The sequence below is a fragment of the Balaenoptera borealis genome, assembly GCF_965194805.1.
Source record: "Balaenoptera borealis genome assembly, chromosome: 18".
In the NCBI taxonomy this organism is placed as follows: Eukaryota; Metazoa; Chordata; class Mammalia; order Artiodactyla; family Balaenopteridae; genus Balaenoptera; species Balaenoptera borealis.
This window is the reverse complement of record NC_138877.1, coordinates 10,151,200-10,169,548: the sequence shown is the minus strand read 5'-3', so window position 1 is coordinate 10,169,548 and position 18,349 is coordinate 10,151,200. Positions and strand designations below refer to the sequence as shown.

The 18,349-nt window shown below is 37.9% G+C and overlaps 1 protein-coding gene and 1 pseudogene across 8 annotated transcripts in view; one reads left to right on the top strand and one right to left on the bottom strand.

Annotated features, from left to right (window-relative positions):
* The window catches only part of PDS5B (PDS5 cohesin associated factor B), a 201,216-nt gene that overhangs the window by 134,207 nt on the left and 48,660 nt on the right, over positions 1-18,349 (bottom strand). The gene's annotated exons all lie outside the window — the stretch shown is intronic.
* LOC309615649 (small ribosomal subunit protein eS6 pseudogene) overlaps positions 5,810-18,349 on the top strand; it is a 35,188-nt pseudogene continuing 22,648 nt past the window's right edge. The window contains exon 1 of the transcript XR_014249807.1: positions 5,810-18,146. The product of XR_014249807.1 is annotated as a small ribosomal subunit protein eS6 pseudogene (transcript). The remainder of the gene's footprint in view (positions 18,147-18,349) is intronic.

Sequence of the window (18,349 nt, the reverse complement as noted above, 5' to 3'; positions counted from 1 at the left end):
CCAGTCTCCCATTACTAAATCTACTTGCCTATCTACTACATTTGTACCTATTCCCTCCTTCCTTTATGTTACCAAAGAGTACGTAAGCCTCCTCACATCAAAAACTAATCCCTTCACAAGTGCACAGGATCCCATCCTCTACAGGTCTCTCAAAGACTTTCACTTCATTAGTTATCTCCTCTTTCCTCAGCATCAGCATCCTCCTTCCCTCAGTATTCAGTATAAGTACTCTGTTCTTGAGTGGACGGAAGGCATTCAGGCAGGAAGGGAAAGAAAGTACAACATGCCTGCTTAGACTACAAATACCCTTCCAGCTACTGTCTTCTCTCTCAAATTACCTTCATAGCCAAGCTTCTCAAAAAGTAATCTGCACTTCTTCAGTTCCCATTAGCTTTTCATACTAATCCAATCTTGTTTCCAGGATCCTCCATCACCAGCAATAATGCCTTTGCCATAATCAGTGTGGCCGACTTCAAAAACGACGAAAGATTTTTCTCTTCCCTGTATCTACACCCTTGCAATGTGACTTTGTGGCTCCTCCCATCAAGAAGAGTGTTTTTCCAGCCCTTGAATCTGAGACGATCTTAGGACTTGCTTTGGTCACTGGGACACTGGCAAGCTTAAAAAGTGCTTGTGCTTTGGAGTTTATTGACTTACTGTCCTTGGAACTCTGCTCCTAACAAGTGCACAAGCACAGAAGTTATCCCAGTAGAAAATGAGAGCTATAGAGAGAGTCCCCAGTTATCCCAGCCATGATCATCATGAACGAACCCAGCCCCAGACAAACCATCAGGTGACCACAGACACTTACCTGTAGATATATGAGCAAGCCCACATGAATCAGCTAAGGCTAACCCAGATCAGTAGAACTACCCAGCTAAGCCAAACTCAAGCTGCCACCCTGCAGAACTGGGAGCTTAATAAATGATGGTTGTTTTAAGTCATTAAGTTTTGGGGTGATTTGTTATGCAGTAATAACTAACTAAAAGTCATCACTGCCCTCCATGTTGCCAAGTCAAACGAACACTTTTCTAATCCTAATTTTATTGATCTGAGCAGTATGACACACAGTTGACAGCAGCCTCCTTCCTGAAACACTTTTCCTTTGGTTTCTACTACACTTTACCTTTTCCTGATTTTTCTCCTACCTTACTGGCCACTGTCTCCTTTGTTTCTTTCTCCTCTATCCAACATCTACATATTAGTAATTCATCAGAGCTCAATTCTGTCCCCTCTATTCACTTTTTGGTCTATGTGTTTTTCTTCCAAGGCTTAAGCCCTAAGCTTTCTTAAAGCTACTCCAAAGACTTTACCCCACCAAGCGCTCTCTTCTGAACTCCAGTCTACATATACAACTGCCAACTTAACATTTCCACTTAGGTATTCTTAAAGGCATCTTGAACTTAAAAAAACTCAAAACCAAACAACAAATCATCTCCTAATTTCTTCCCCCTCCAAAAAACACTTCTTCGATCTTCTCTCTGTATATGGTGTCTTACTGTATCCAATTTGTTACCTCCAGAAAACTGGCAGTGACCCTTGAAAATTCTCTTTCAACACTTAAGAGCAATTAACAAGTTCTGTAAATGCTACCTGAAAACATAAATGGAATTCACCTTCACTTGTCCATTACTTCACCACAACCTAATCGAAGCCACCTCCAATTCATTCTTCATACAGCAGCCAGAATGATCTTAATATGCTAATCTCTTCATATCACTGCCTTACCTAAAACTCTTAAATAGGTTCCCACTGACCTAAAAATAAGTTCAACATATACTAATCTGACCACTTTCTCATTACACTCAAGTCATACCTCTATTCCTTAAAGGCTTCAAACCAAAATCCTTCTAAGTGTGTGCTATTCTTTTCCTCTTCTCTGTCACTCTTTCCCCTCATGCCTGACTAACACTAATTTTCCAAGTCTCATATGTCAATTCCTCAGGGACACTTTCCCAAATCTGCCCAAGCTAAATTAAATCTCTACTACATGATCTCACACCACCCCTGTACTTCTCCTTCAAAGAATTTAATCATAACTGTAAATATTTATCCTCTAATGTCTGTTTCCCCTTCTAAACTACAAACTGTAAGAGAACAAATATCCTATTTTGTTCACTGCTGTATACCTAATGCATAACACGATGGGCAAAAAGCACTCAACAAATATTTTTTCCCCAAATATTCTTAATAATAAGATGAATTATACATTATGCCCATTTTATAAATGAGGAAACTGAGGATCAGAGAGATCAACTATGCTAAAGTTATCCAGCAACTAAACTGGAAATAATCTGTATCTGATTCCCAACACCTATTCCCTTAACCTAATAATTTCCAATCTTTGGAGCACACTGAATCCCCTAGTACTCAGGCCCAAACCCCTGCATCTGAAAAAGTTCCATGGGGATTTTTACTAAGTTTAGCAACAAGCACCCTAATAGCCAAAAAGTATAAACAATCCAAATATTTATTAACTGGTAAATGGATAAACAAAATGTGATATATCCATACAACGGAATACTAATCAGATGTAAAAAGAAACAAATTACTGATATAGAAGACAACGAAGACGAACCTCAAAAACATTATTCAAGTAAAAGAAGCCAGACACAGAAGACTATTCATATATGATTAGATTCACATGAAGCATCCATAAAGGGCAAATCTGTAGAAACAGAAAATTAGTTGTCGGCTAGGGGTGAGAAATGAGTGACTACAAATGGACATGAATGATGTTTGGAGGGCAATGACTAAAAATCACTGACTTGTACATATAAAATCAATGTTTTAAAGGAAACACAAATGAGGGAACAATTCATTCTATCAAAGACAGTAGAGAAAGTTGTCAGCAGCACATCACAGAGAGATGGAATTTAATCTAAGCTGTGGAAGACAATAAGGTGTCTAAGTGAGGATTCAGGGCAGAGGAAACACTGAGCCATGAACAAAAGCACAAAGACATGCTAGGTCTGAGAAAAAGACAAGCACAGGTACCTGTTACAACACAAGTGTGTTCCTAGAAAAACCTCACATTCTGCAAAATCAACACTTAATAATAACGGTTATAACAGAACATTAGCAAAACAACAACAATCCTAGTAAAACAGTAGCATGGTCAGTATCCACTGGCAATTGTTCTCATCATCATAATCAAACTCCTCAGCCTTAAATCTTGGAGCTCAGGCTTTCCCCTTCAAATGTAGGCTCTTGAAGGTACTTACTTCTAACAGGAAAAAATTTAGCAAAATTAAAAATGCAATCCAGTGACAGCCTTCAATTTTTTGTTAAAAGTGGGGAAAATAGCCTCACAGATATTTCACCTACATTTGCAGCTGTAGCAGACAGCGTAACAGAAAGATTAGGGATTCCTGATACTGTTAAATCTTCTGCTTGTAACAAACAGAGGCAATTTTTCATCTGGATTTTCAGCTTTTTTCTTTTTGCACTGCATCTATGGATCACTTACAGAACATTTTCCTTCATAGCACAAAAAATTTAAACAATCTTCTTGTCAAACACCTAGATCTAATATAACTTCAAACATAACATCATCCCACATTTTAAGATTTCTTTTTTTTAAATTTGCACTGAGATATAATTGACATATTAACATTATATTAGTTTCAGGTGTGTGATGTAATGATTCAATATATGTATAAACTGCAAAATGATCACCACAATAAACCTAGTAGACATCCATCACCACATAGTTATAACTTTTTTCTTGTGAAGAAAACTTTTAAGATCTACTCTCTTAGAAACTTTAAAATATACAATAAGATATAAACTACAGTCACCATACTGTGCATTGCATCCCATGACTTATTTATTTTTTAACTGGAAGTTTGTACCTTTTGATCTCCTTAATCCACTTCATCCACCTCCCCATCCCCTGCCTCTGGAAACTATCAATCTGTTTCTTGAAGCTATGAGTTCAAGGTTTTGGTTTGTTTTCAGATTCCACATATAAGTGCATTCATACAGTACTTGTCTTTCTCTGACTTATCCATCCATGTTGTTGCAATGGGAGGACTTCCTTCTTTTTTATGGCTGAATAATATTTCTCTGTGTGTGTGTGTCTCACATTTTCTTTAATCATTCATCCGTCAGTGGACATTCAGATTGTTTCCACATCTTGGCTATTGTAAATAATGCTACAAGGAACATGAGAGTGCATTTATCTTTTCAAGTTAGTGTTTTCATTTTCTTGGGATAAATATCTAGAAGTGGAGTTGCTGAATCACAGAGCAGTTCTAGCTTCAATTTTTTGAGGAACCTCCATACTGTCCTCCAAAGTGGCTGCACCAATATACATTCCCATCAACAGTGTACAAGGGGTTCCTTTTCTCCACATCCTCACCAAGAATTATTTCTTGTCTTTTTGATAATAGCCATTCTAAGAAGTGTGATCTGATCTCACTGTTGTTTTGATGTGCACTGAGGATTTTCAGCTCTTATCTGCATACAATGTTAAAATATTATCTTTGGAAGAAAGATTGCCCTTGAATGCTTCAAAACACTAATGTGCTAGAAAAAAAGACATTTATGACCGATGATACTTCCACATTATACTTAAATCATTCCTCTACTTATCACAGAGCTAATTTATGTTACAGAAACATGTACTGCAACAGTGATGTTAACAGAGTGATTTAACTGGAATGTGCATGTGTGTATGGACATATGTGCATATATAGGTGAAGAGAATTATAAAAGAAATTGAGATCAGTTAATCTCAGGTTCTTCTATATCCCTGATAAGTAGTTTGGTCTTTATCACATAAGGCAGTTATTGTCTGTTTTTCTTTGTTCTCTAAAGAACGCAGAGAGCAATGAGATTTGTATTTTAGAACTTCCAAAGAGAGAGACATACCATTTAGAACATAAGAAGACTGCTAGGGCTTCCCTGGTGGCGCAGGGGTTGAGAATCTGCCTGCCAATGCAGGGGACACGGGTTCAAGCCCTGGTCCAGGAGGATCCCACATGCCGTGGAGCAACTGGGCCCGTGTGCCACAGCTGCTGAGCCTGCACCCTAGAGCCCGCGAGCCACAACTCCTGAGCCCGCATCCCCGGAGCCCGTGCTCGGCAACGAGAGGCCACCACAATGAGAAGCCCGCTCACAGCAACAAGGAGTAGCCCCTGCTCACCTCAACTAGAGAAAAGCCCGCACACAGCAACAAAGACCCAGTGCAGCCAAAAACAAAATAAATAAATTTAAAAAAAAAGAAGACTGCTGGAATATATGAGAGGCTCATAGACACAATACAGGAAGAGAACAAAACATTCAAGGGAAGGATATGATAGAAAACAGGAGAGAAGTACGGTTGAGTGGGAGAAAATGGTTAAGACAACAGTAGGCAAGCTTTACCCCTGAATAGAGAGCATCCTGACCCTTTCTCAGACCAAGACAGGTATGGTCATTTATCTCCATGGCATCCCTGTTACTGTCCCTAAACCTTCCCTCACCTAGAGAACTCAGATTGAAAAACTGTTTACAAAGAGCCGCTGTGTTCAGTAATAAGGTGCTCAGTGTAAGTAAATTAAACAGTGCCAACTCAGAGAGACCTACGCTTTCAATCCAAAACCCAATATATCTTGCATAATGCTACACTTGTATCTCTTTTAGACTACAATGAAATGGGCATAAATGTACCATCCATACTGATACCTACGGACCATACCATTGTGTGTGCAGAATAAAGTATAATTATTAATTGTACTTAATTAAAAGTAATAGGATATCCAGAATAATAATTAACAAATTTCCTTCAAAAGTTATGTACTTCCTGTACTGTAAACTTAAAACTTTAAGAAGGTAAATTTCATGTTAACTGTTCTTACCATGATAAAGTTAAAAAAAAATTTTAAGTTATGTACTTTGTAGGTAAAACATAATGAATAAATTGGGCAGGGGTGGGGGAAACTGGAAGATAAGTCTGGATGTTAAAGTCCACCAAAAAGTTCAACTTGATAAATTGCTCAGTAAATTTCTCTTAATGGTAAGACATACCAAAACCATCATAGTACATAAGCATTTGAAGATATTCCTGAAGATATTAATTTTGAAGGTATGTACAAGCGTTTTAATCTAGTCTCATTAATACTTTTTTCAGTGATTAACCAAATTATGTCTTATAATTCCAGATTTCCAAATTTCTTTGCCTATTTAGGATATTTTGCAACTGCACCATCCTAACTGGGAAGCTGCTTCTCATTCCATGGGAGAATTACAAAGATTTTTCTATGATTATGATAGATAACTGCCAACATCTATCTATCTTATATTCTTCCTGGCTAAAATCAACCCAACTCTCTTCTGTGGCAGTGCTGTCCAAACAAGGATGCTTGTTTTGTTTTGTGTTTGTTTTTGTTTTCCTAAAACAGCTTTACTGAGATATAATTCACATACCATACAATTCACTTTCCATTTAAACACTTTCTGGTTGAAATAGTTTTTTTGTTTAAATTCAACAGTTTTAATACATTATTAATTTTTTATTGTGGTAAAATATATATAACACAAAGTTTTCCATTTTAGCCATTTTTATTACATTTACAATGTTGTACAACCATCACCACTATCCATTTCTAAAAATTTTTCATCATCCCAAACAGAAACTCATTAACCATTAAGCAATAACCCCCCATTTTCTCCTCTCCCCAGCCCCTGGTAACCTCTAATTTCCTTTCTGTCTCCATGAATTTGCCAATTTTAAGTATCTCATATAAGTGTAATCACACAGTATTTCTCCTTTTGTGTCAGGCTTATTTCATTTAGCATAATGTTTTCAAGATCCATCCATGTTTTATCATGTATCAGAACTTCATCATCTTTTTTGATTGAATATATTCCACTGTATGTATATACCACATTTTGTTTATTCATTCATCTGTTGATGGACACTTGGGTGGTTTCCACTTGCAGCTATTGTGAATAACATTGCTATGAACAGGGTGTACAAATATCTCTTCAAAACCCTGGTTTCAATTCTTTTTGGTATATACTTAGGATCTTATGGATACTTTACAATCCATAGATTCTAGAGAAATGTCTGTTCAAGTCTTTTTCCCATTTTTTAATTAGGTTGTTTGTTCTTTTACTGTTGAGCTGCAAGAGTTCTTTAAATATTCTGGATATTAAATCCTAATCAGATATCACCTGCAAATTTTTCTCCCATTCTGTACGTTGTCTTTCACTTTCTTGATAATGTCCTTTGAGGCATAAAACTTTTTAATTTCAATGTAGTCAAATTTATCCATTTTTTCTTTTATTGCTCATGCTGCTGTTACCATTTCTAAAAATCTATTATCACACCTCCAAAGTCATGAAATTTTACCCCTGTATTTGCTTCTAAGCATTTATGGTTTTAGCTGCTTAGGTCATAGATCCACTTTGAGCTAATTTTTACATGTTGTTTGAGATGGGGTCCAACTTCATTCTTTTACATGTGGAAATCCAGTTGCTCCAGTATCATCTGTTGAAGACTATCCTTTTCCTGTTTATTTGGTGTTGTTTTTTATTTTAATTGAAGTATACTTGATTTACAATGTTGTGTTAGTTTCAGGTGTACAGGAAGTGATTCAGATATATATACATACACATACACACACACACACTCTTTTTCAAATTCTCTTCCACTATAGATTATTACAACATATTGAATAGAGTTCCCTGTGCTATACAGAAGGTCCTTGTTGTTTATCTTTTTTATATATAGTAGTGTATATCTGTTAACCCCAAACACCTAATTTATCCCCCCTCCCCCATGCTTTCCCCTTTGGTGACCATAAATTTGTTTTCTATGTCTATGAGTCTGTTTCTATTTTCTAAATAAGTTCATTTGTATCATTTCTATAGACTCCACATACAAGTGATAACATATTTGCGTTTCTCTGTCTGACTTACTTCACTTAGTATGGTAATCTCTAGGTCTATTCATGTTGCTGCAAATGGCACTGTTTTGTTCTTTTTTATGACCAAGTAATATTCCATTGTATCTTGTAATATTCCATTGTTTACTTGTTTCTAATAAAGATGTCCTGATCTCTCCTCTAGAAATTTTGAGTCAGTAGGTTTGGGGAGGAACTTCAGATTCTACATTTTTAAGGAGCGTCTTAGGTAATTGCCATGGTCAAACAAGTCTGGAGAGCAATACAGAATACAACTTCAGGTACTTGACTCATATTCTAGAGCAGCTAAAAAACAAATTTATTGGGCTTCCCTGGTGGCGCAGTGGTTGAGAATCTGCCTGCCAATGCAGGGGACATGGGTTCGAGCCCTGGTCTGGGAAGATCCCACATGCCACGGAGCAACTAGGCCCGTGAGCCACAACTACTGAGCCTGCGCGTCTGGAGCCTGTGCTCCGCAACAAAAGAGGCCGCGACAGTAAGAGGCCCGCGCACCGCGATGAAGAGTGGCCCCCACTCGCCACAACTAGAGAAAGCCCTCGCACAGAAACAAAGACCCAACACAGCCATAAATAAATAAATAAATAAATAAATTTATTTTTTTAATTCTGGCTTAGCCATCAGATACACTCTTAGCTTATGCTACCATCCAGGTAAGGACTTAGATAAAAGCCTTAATTTTCACAAGAGGTGGTCAACTCTACCATCTGCACATCTGATCTCTGAAACATAGGGCTTTACCAAAATAAACACAAACTTGCCACAACACAGGCTCATGACATTCGCTCTTTCAGCAACAAACATCTGAGCATCTGTTATCATACCCCAGCACTGTTCTAGCCACTGGGGATACGAAAGTAAAGAAAAACAAAGATTCTTGTGCTCATGAAACTTATTTAAAGTTGGAGGGAGACAGACAACAACTAAGTATGTCTGTGTGTTAGGCAATGTGAATTGTTAAGAAATAAAGGGTAAGTGGGAGGTGACAATTTGAACAGAAACCTGGAAAAGAATAAGAGAATAAACTATGCAAACACCTGAAGGGAGAATATTCAATACAAAGTGAGGCCTAGAGACTACAACCTTGAACTATCTACTACCCAACCATCAACAAAGAAACCCAAAGAACAGTTACATTTTTGAAAGAGCGCCAACTCATCTCTTCCTCTGATCAGGGTTTCTCAACCTCAACATTATTGACGTTTTTGCTCAGAATTCTTTGTTGTGGGAATAGGGGTATTCCTATGCAAGATGTTTAGCAGCATCCCTGACCTCTGCCCACTAGACACCAGTAGGCACACACATGATGCCACCACCACCCCTAGTGTGACAACCAAAAATTTCTCCAGACATTGCCAAATGTCCCTGCAGGACAAAATCACCCCAGATTGAGAACCACTACTCCAGACCAGTTCTACTGAAGTTCCATGTAGAAAACCCATAAACGGGCCTCAAGAGGTCTATGAAGCATCTACTCATCTCAAACAGTACATAAAGTTTGCATACGTGTGAAAATGTGCATTTTTCTGAGGTGAAGGTTCAGAGGTTTTAATACCTAAAAAGGTTCATGACTCAAAAAAGAAAGTTAAGGAACACTTCATTTAATATTTTAAGTGGGTTTGGAACTTCCCTGGTGGCACAGTGGTTAAGAACCCGCCTGCCAATGCAGGGGGCATGGGCTCGAGCCCTGGTCCGGGAAGATCCCACATGCCGCAGGGTAACGAAGCCCATGCACCACAACTACTGAGCCAGCGTGCCACAACTACTGAAGTCCGTGCACCACAACTACTGAGCTCGCGTACCACAACTACAGAAGCCAGCACACCTAGAGTCTGTGCTCCGCAACAAGAGAAGCCACCACAATGAGAAGACCGTGCACCACAACAAAGAGTAGCCCCCGCTGGCCCCAACTAGAGAAAGCCCATGCACAGGGAGGAAGGAAGGAAGGAAAGAAAGAAGGAAGGAATATTTCAAGTGGGTTAAACAACATCTGAAGCTCCAAATCTGAGCCACATTTGTCTTAGCCCCACATATTCGCCTTTGGTGGGTTGCACTTTGGCTTCTTCTTTTTTGAGGCTTCCATCAAGAAACCCATTAAAAGCCTATAAAACCAGTCACTGAATTTACTGGAAAATGTTTTGGAGAAATAGTCAACTCCCATTCTATTATCATCCCTATTTAATGAATGAAGAAACCAATGTCAAAGAAGTTCATTTATCTGCCCAGGATCAGAAAGCTCCTGAATGACAGAATTGGAGCTACACCATAGCTGCTTACATGGTTATGTGACTGGAAACAGTCACAGGAGCACATCTAACTTCTTGGTTTCACTTAAGACTAAAATACAGACCACTATAATTATGGTACATAACAAATAACCACTAACAAACTATCTTCAAAGAACATCAGATGAATAAAACAAACAGAAATATCAACTATAAGATGAACAACGTCCAAGAGTTGCTCAGGAGGAAATGAACCATTTTCTGAGTCTTCACTGAACCCTTACTAGGTCAATGAGTGATATAAAGGATAACCCAGTAACGTACCTAGAATAAGCAAAAAAGTGAGTTTTAGTTACTTATTTTTATCCCTCAATGCAAGCCAAAGTACAATTCAAACTACTTAAAGTATGATTCAGTAAAAACACTCTACAGGAATGGGGAGCCAAAATATAAGGGACCCAAAATATCAATGATCTCAATGTCTAATTTGATCTAGGAAAAAATCTAACTACACAGAGCAATGATTCTTCAAGGCTTATTTTAATCATGGAACTCATTCTTCTAACCAATATTTTATAGCAATGTCCAATATATTGAACAGATTAAAAGAGAACTGCTCTGGTTGAATTTGGGGGATGGGTACCCCAATGCCCTTGACTCTTCTTGTCAAGAAAGTCCCCAGGGAACAATTTGAAAACCACTGATTTGTCAGATGCTGTTGGAAATGTGAATTATTACAGCCTGCCTGAAAAGAAACGTAATAATTATATCTATTAAATTTTAATGACATATTCCCTTCAACCCAGCAATCCCTCTCTTCCAACTCTATCCCACATACAGTTGAATGAAAATGTGATATAAATGTGTAAGAATTTTAATTCAGCTCTGTTTATAGTGAAAAAACATGGAAAAAAACCTAATGAAATCGACAAGGAAACAGCTAAAAAAAATGTAGTAAACCTTTACCGTGGAATATTATGCAGTCATTACATAGAACAAGTTGTATCAACTCATCTATACTAACACTGAGGAGTGAGAAAAGCATTATTCTCAAATGTGTATGTGTGTGCAGATATGGGTATAATAATGACACTTCTGTAAAACAAGCACCACTACAACATACACCAAAATTAAAAGCACCTCTGGGAAGAAGTGAAATAAAATGGAAATATATGTACAGATCTAAATTAATGGGAAATAGAGAATTCAAAATTATTCCTACTGTACATAAAGATGAAATATAGACATGATTTGAACTTGGGATTGAAGACAGTACTCTTACAGATGTGTTATTTCAAAGTACTGGTAATAGTTTTAAAAACCAATCCTTAAAGAAAGAAAACAAACCAATTATCTATAGGTATTAAGAACTGCCTATCCTTCCAGCTCTTATTAATTAACATTTTTTTCTTAAAACTGAACTTTCAAATGAAGAGTAAGCAACAGATATTCAAGGTTTTATACTGTGGCAGGAGCCAAGAATGCAAACATTCTTAACTGTCAAAGACACCTCTGCCTGTAACAAGAATAAAATCACAATCTCTCTCTCACAAAGCATTCCTCTTCCTTCCCCCCTCCCTCCCAACCAATCTCCCTCCACCTCCCACTGCAAGATCCTAAAAGGAAGTGAACTGAATTCAATTCAGTTAGATGATGCAATGAATTCCATCAGAAGACCCAATTCTCATCTCCATCCTCATTCCACCTCTCTTCCGATCTAAAACTCTACAATTCTATTATCCTACTGTATCATATACTCCTACTAGTTATCTGCAATTCTTACTATTCAGCTCTCCAACAATATCGGTTAAATATGACCTGTTCTTCACAGATCCATTAATGCAGTTACTCAATTACTTACTTGAAAATTAATTTTTGATCTCTTTCTTTTAAATTTTCTCAGGAAAACAAGCTTGCAACAGAAAAAATGTCAATACAGAAAATGGTTTTATTATCTTTCACTTTGAAAGAAGATATTTCTTTTCAATCCCCTGGCAAACAAATTTTCTTCCACTAAAAGGATAAAAACTCACAGAAAATGAACTACATTTTAAAAATACCAATCAGAAATAAACTTTAAAATACAGACTGTCTTCTGAGATGCAAATAGACAGCTCAGTAGATTAGCCTTGTGCAAAATATCTATAGCTTATCCTACAAAGATGGCTCCACTTTCTCTTCTAGAAAATGCAGATACTAACTATTTGCTTAAACACTATATAAACTGTAAAGCACTACACCTATAGTTACCAAACTGTGCACCAAGACTTCTCAAACACCCTAGACTTCATAGCAAACTCACAGGTACTGTGGGATATTTTTAATTATCAAGGAAAACACAGCAATTCTCAAGAGCTGTCAGATACCATGTGAACTACTAGCTCGAAGGAGTTCCATTTCAACGTGAGATCATTCTAAATGCATTTTGATGGTTACCATATCTTTGAGAAACTGGGTTTAGGGCAGTGGATGTGATAAAAAGTACTGCACGGAAATCAATATAAAATAGGAAATGCAGGTGGCAGTGTCTAATCTAATTCTAAGACTTCAGAACTTGCACATGCCCAACAGACACACATAATCCATCAATAAGTAACTGTCGTTATTTAATAATAAAAAGGAAATGTTTTTTCTTTCAATGAAAAAGTAATTCTTAGACCATAAATACTTATTAAGCTATCTGTACCTATTAGATATTATTTTTTGCCTCTATGAAAAAATAATGAAATGCTAAGGGCACCGTGAACCAAGAACTTCTGGGAACCTCTCACTGTATGTTTACAAGGGATTTTCACAGACATTTGTAAATTGCACCATGTGCAATATCTTTATCCTATCTTCACTGGTGACAGGGTGAAGAAAATAAACTGTGAAGACTGAAAACACAGCAAAAACGAGTAGGATGATGACAGGCTGCTCACTGTCACATTTCATTCTAGAAAAGCAGGAGACAAAACTAAAGGTTGAATACAATGATTAAATAAGAAAAAAATATCCAAATGTTGCCTGTATTATGTTGGTTTATTTAAAGACAAGGCCTAATTTAGTTTCAAAACCTTGGTTATCTAACAATGGTTTTCAAACACTCTTTAGCAGCTGAGCTCTATTTTCAAACAAAATCTCCCACCGTATATTCTAACGTATAAAATATCTAAAAAGCAGAAGTCTCTGTTTGTAGCTGATGAGTAGCCTAGAACCACAGTCTGGCCTACCTCCTCCACACCTGTAACAGTATTCACTGGAACCACTAGGCTTCAACAAATAGTTTTAGGTTGCTGCAGAGAAGAGGAAAAGGCCTTTCCTGACCTTCAATTGCTTTATTGAAGATCTCATTTAAATAATGGATTCTTCAAGGATGCACAGGGTACAATCCATAGCCTAAAGCTAGGACAATGACTTTCAAACTTTTTTTTAATTGCAATACAACCCAGTACATAAATACACTTTTTTTAAAAAACTCATTAAATAATATTCTTCTTGTGTGTAATTCATTCTGAGATTTTCTATACAAATTGAAACTTGGTTTATAAAACTCTGACCTAAGAAATTACCTCTATGATTTTTCAACCTGAAATAAATAAATAGATAGATAGATAGGTATTTTAAAGCGAGTCAGGAGAGAAGGAGAAAGGAAAGAACAAATTTCTTATTTGGAAATAAAACAACAAACAAACAAAACCCATTAAGATTTCCACCTCACAGTGCACACTGAAAACTCAACAAAAACAACAGAAAAGACATGGGGAGAAAGGAGGAAATAGAAAGGAGTGATCTGCATGAATAAGAGATGAATGTAAAAAAATAAAATCATCAAAATCTTATCTCTAGTTAAGAAAGAACTTTTCAACCTGAAAATAAGAGTAAACCTTTAAATATTTTTCAGTAGTTTCTGATTTTACAGTGGTCAACTTCATAATAACATTTCTCTCTCCTCTTGCCCGAATCCATTAAAATGGCCAAAGAAATGAAAACTAAGGGGAAAAAATGGCAGCAGTGTTAGAAATCAGAAGATCACTGACAACACTGATAGTCAACACAAGCAAAACCAGGACTCAGTAAACCACCCCAACTCAGAATTAGGGGGTGGGGGACTGAATGAAGACAAGAAGATAAAAGTTCCCTAGGTTTGGGCCACCGTAATTAACAAACAAGCAAACAGAATTTCCAACAGCATACTCTTATTTCTACAGCAACTCCTTTCCTAATTCCTGCTAATAACCTCAGCTCAAAGAACACAGAAAACAATATTTTTTTTAAAGTAAATTTATTTATTTATTTATATATTATCTTTGGCTGTGTTGGGTCTTCGTTGCTGAGCGCGGGCATTCTCTAGTTGCGGCGAGCAGGGGCTACTCTTCATTGCGATGCGCGAGCTTCTCATTGCAGTGGCTTCTCTTGTCGTGGAGCACGGGCTCTAGGTGCGCGGGCTTCAGTAGTTGTGGTGTGCAGGCTTCAGTAGTTGTGGCTCGTGGGATCTAGAGCGCAGGCTCAGTCGTTGTGGCGCACGGGCTTATTTGCTCCGCGGCATGTGGGATCTTCCCAGACCAGGGCTCGAACCCATGTCCCCTGCGTTGGTAGGTGGATTCTTAACCACTGCGCCACCAGGGAAGCCCCAGACAATAGGATTTTGAAAGTCCACCAGAAACCAAAACAAAATTAAGATAGGTAAAGACTTTGCACCTGAGCTTTTCCTGACTTGGCATAGACTGCAAGATAAATCAAGTTGGGATTTTGTGACCCAAATGCTCTCACAGCCATCTGTCTTGTTCACAGGAGACACAAGCCCTACCAATGTGCTCCCAGCCCACATACCCTAAAAATAACCCTATTTTTAAAGCCTGTCTCAGTTCATTTACAATACTAGGGATAACCCACGGAGAAAGAACTACAGCTACCCATTCCCTTGGAAGGACCCATCCAGACAAAATAATCCTGATTTGTACAACTGCTAAAGAAGCCCACACCTGCTACCAATAATGACTAATTTAGAATTCCATTTACAAATATAACTGCATAAAGAAAAACCAACAAGCACATCAGGAGACTCAGAGAGTCCAAAAGAGGTACACAAAATGAGAATCAGAGCAAAAAGGCCAAACAAAGTTAATATAACTACACAACAGAAATACATTTTAAATTTTTAATTAGTACTGTCAATGAAATGTGGATACTTACATATAATAAACGAAGTAAGCTTGTATGAAAAGTAGCAATAGTAAAACAAGAGAATTCTAGTGACTTGAGAGCATGATAGTCCAAACTGGAAGGGAAGAGGGGAGAGAGAACTAAATATCACCAGAAGCAGTGAAGAGCCCAACAAGCACAACTGAAAAAACTGAACATCCGTATCAATATAGTCTATATATTATGAAGGGCCCAACTGATCCAGTAGAACACTGTTATCATATTACTGAACTCATACAAAGAAAAATATACAAGGACATTTCCATGCTCCATCACTTCCATGCTCCCCACCTCTCCATCCCCATAAAAATAGAATGAGTTGAAACTTGGGCAGTAGGCAGTATGCACATGGAGATGCAAGAGGGTAAATGTCCATATCAACACTGTACCGGTTATAAGGAGGAAAGCTGAACCTGAGAGTCATTCTTTAAGCATGAACCCTAGAAAGTTCCCAGAATATAATAAATCCTATATCTTAGCAGATATAAAAGCAAATCCTCTGTGGGCTTAAAAAAAAAACCTTCTTAATGTAGTCTCCCAAATTCCCCAAGTATTAAGCTCAACAAAACTTGAGTCCTACTCAAGGATCACCAAACACATAAGAAAATGAACACCACATGTGAGATGCATGCACCACTGAATTCAGATATTAAAATTTAATCACCAAATGGATGAAATGTTGAAGAAATTTTTTAAAATGAAATTACAAAATATGCTAGCAGGAAGAGCTGCTGAGAATAACCAGAAAGACAGTGGGGGGTGGGGGGGGAACCAAAAAACTGTAATGAAAAGTAATGGCTGATTTCAAAATCTCACTGGACCAGTTAAACAGATTAAAGATGGATAGTCATAAAAATCAGCAATTTGAAGAAACTACCTAAAATGCAGGACTAAGAGACAAACATAAAAGAAATTTAAAAGGAATTTAAGAGATACTGAAAGATACAAAGAGAACTGTGAAATCCTGGTAAGAGAAATTTTTTAAAAAAAAGAAATTGTAGGGGAATTCCCTGGCAGTCCGGTGGTTAGGACTCTGAGCTTCCAGTGCAGGGGGCACAGGTTTAATCCCTGGTCAGGGAACTAAGGTCCCACAGGCCATGTGGCACGGCCTAAATAAATAAATAGAAGCTTAAAATCACCTTTAATAAAAAAGAAAAAGAAAGAAGAAACTGTCAACATGAAAGCAGAATACAAACAAGCACTGTACACAGTAACAAGTCTCATTTGCCTAAAATGCTGGGCAACATTATCATGAAAGTTGGGAGGGGGGGGCTGTTGATCAGAGTAAAAGAGACTTTTTGTGTCAATTTTGAAAAAGGCTAAGGTACTCATCTTAAAATTAACTTTAAGTATGCAAGATAGAATTTCCAGAGTACCAATTTTTTATAAAAAGAGATTTCCACACCAAAAAGAAATAAAAAAGAGGGTGACATCAGCATCGCTGTGGCATGAGTCATTCCTCTTATCACTCCCCTTCGATTTACAGCTAATCAGAACATCCATAACCCAAAAAAAGCACCTCTGCACAGCACAGCAGGACACCCAAGAGATCCAAACATCTGTTCACCCAACAGTGAGTGGACAGGACCTTGCAAGAGGCTGGGAAGCAAGGGAGGTGGTGACAGGTCCAGCATAAGGTCAACAAGACCTTTCTGGCAGAGAAGGCAGAGGTCTGCCCAGCCTCTGCAGCTGGAGGAACCCATTGTTCTGAGGCGAGACCATAGTGACTGGAGGTAGGGACACAAAAGGGAAGATGGTAAAGAAAACTGAGGGAAAGTGTATCCTGCTATCTGCCCTGAAATCCTGGCAAGATTTTGGACCCATGGACCTCTGAGCAACCCCCCACCCCTGCTACCCCAACTCCAGGATCACCCTACTGGGCTGTGGGCACCCTCAAAGCCCCAAGTGCCGAGCACACACCTCTTCCCACTCTGCTGCCACTCCTTTTTCTCCGTCAGCTTTTTTTATGCACAGGCTCCCAACCTTAGCCAAGAGTCAGTGGTGGTAAGAAAAAACAAAAACTTGTGCTATATAGCGTCACCTAGAAAACAAAATACTCCTAATTACCAACCTACTAAACTGTTAGGCTCAAAATAAACAAAGCCTTGCCTAAATAAGATGTTCACTACTTCAAATGCAACGACAGAAACACCTGTCATCAAACACTATGAAAAAAATCAAAGGAACACTGCATCACAAAAAGAATGACAATTTTCCAGCAACCAAACACAAACACATGGACTAGTGTGATCTGACCAATAAAGAATTCAAAACAGCTATTATGTTGAAATTTGACAAGCTATAAGAAAACACAAAAAAAAGCAATATAACAACTTGATGAATAAAATTGATGAACAGGAGTATGTTACCAAAAAAGACTGAAATTCTAAAAAAGAACCAAACAACTTCTGGAGCTGAAGAACTCAATAAAGGAGATGAAGAATGCATTAGAAAGCAATGGAAATAAAGCAGATCAGATGAAGAGAGAATAAGTGACGTTGAGGACAGGAACAGAGACAATTCAGGTGAAGAGGAGAAGGAACTAAGGTTTTTAAAAACTGAAGAAACCCTATGAGAACTATCAGACTCGATTAGGAGAAGCAATGTTAAGATTAATGGGTATACCAGAAAAACAGAAGGAGAAGATAATAGAAATTATATTTGAAGAAAAAATAGCTGAGAACTTCCCAAGCCTGGGGAAAGAACTGGATAAAACAAGTCCATGAAGCTAATACAACACCTTATTATCTCAATGCAAAAAGACCTTCTCCAAACACATTATGTTAAAATTCTCAAGTCAATGATAAAAAACTTCGGGGCTTCCCTGGTGGCGCAGTGGTTGAGAATATGCCTGCCAATGCAGGGGACATGGGTTCGAGCCCTGGTCTGGGAAGATCCCACATGCCACGGAGCAACTGGGCCCGTGAGCCACAATTACTGAGCCTGCGCGTCTGTTGCTCCGCAACAAGAGAGGCCGCGATAGTGAGAGGCCCGCGCACCGTGATGAAGAGTGGTCCCCACTTGCCACAA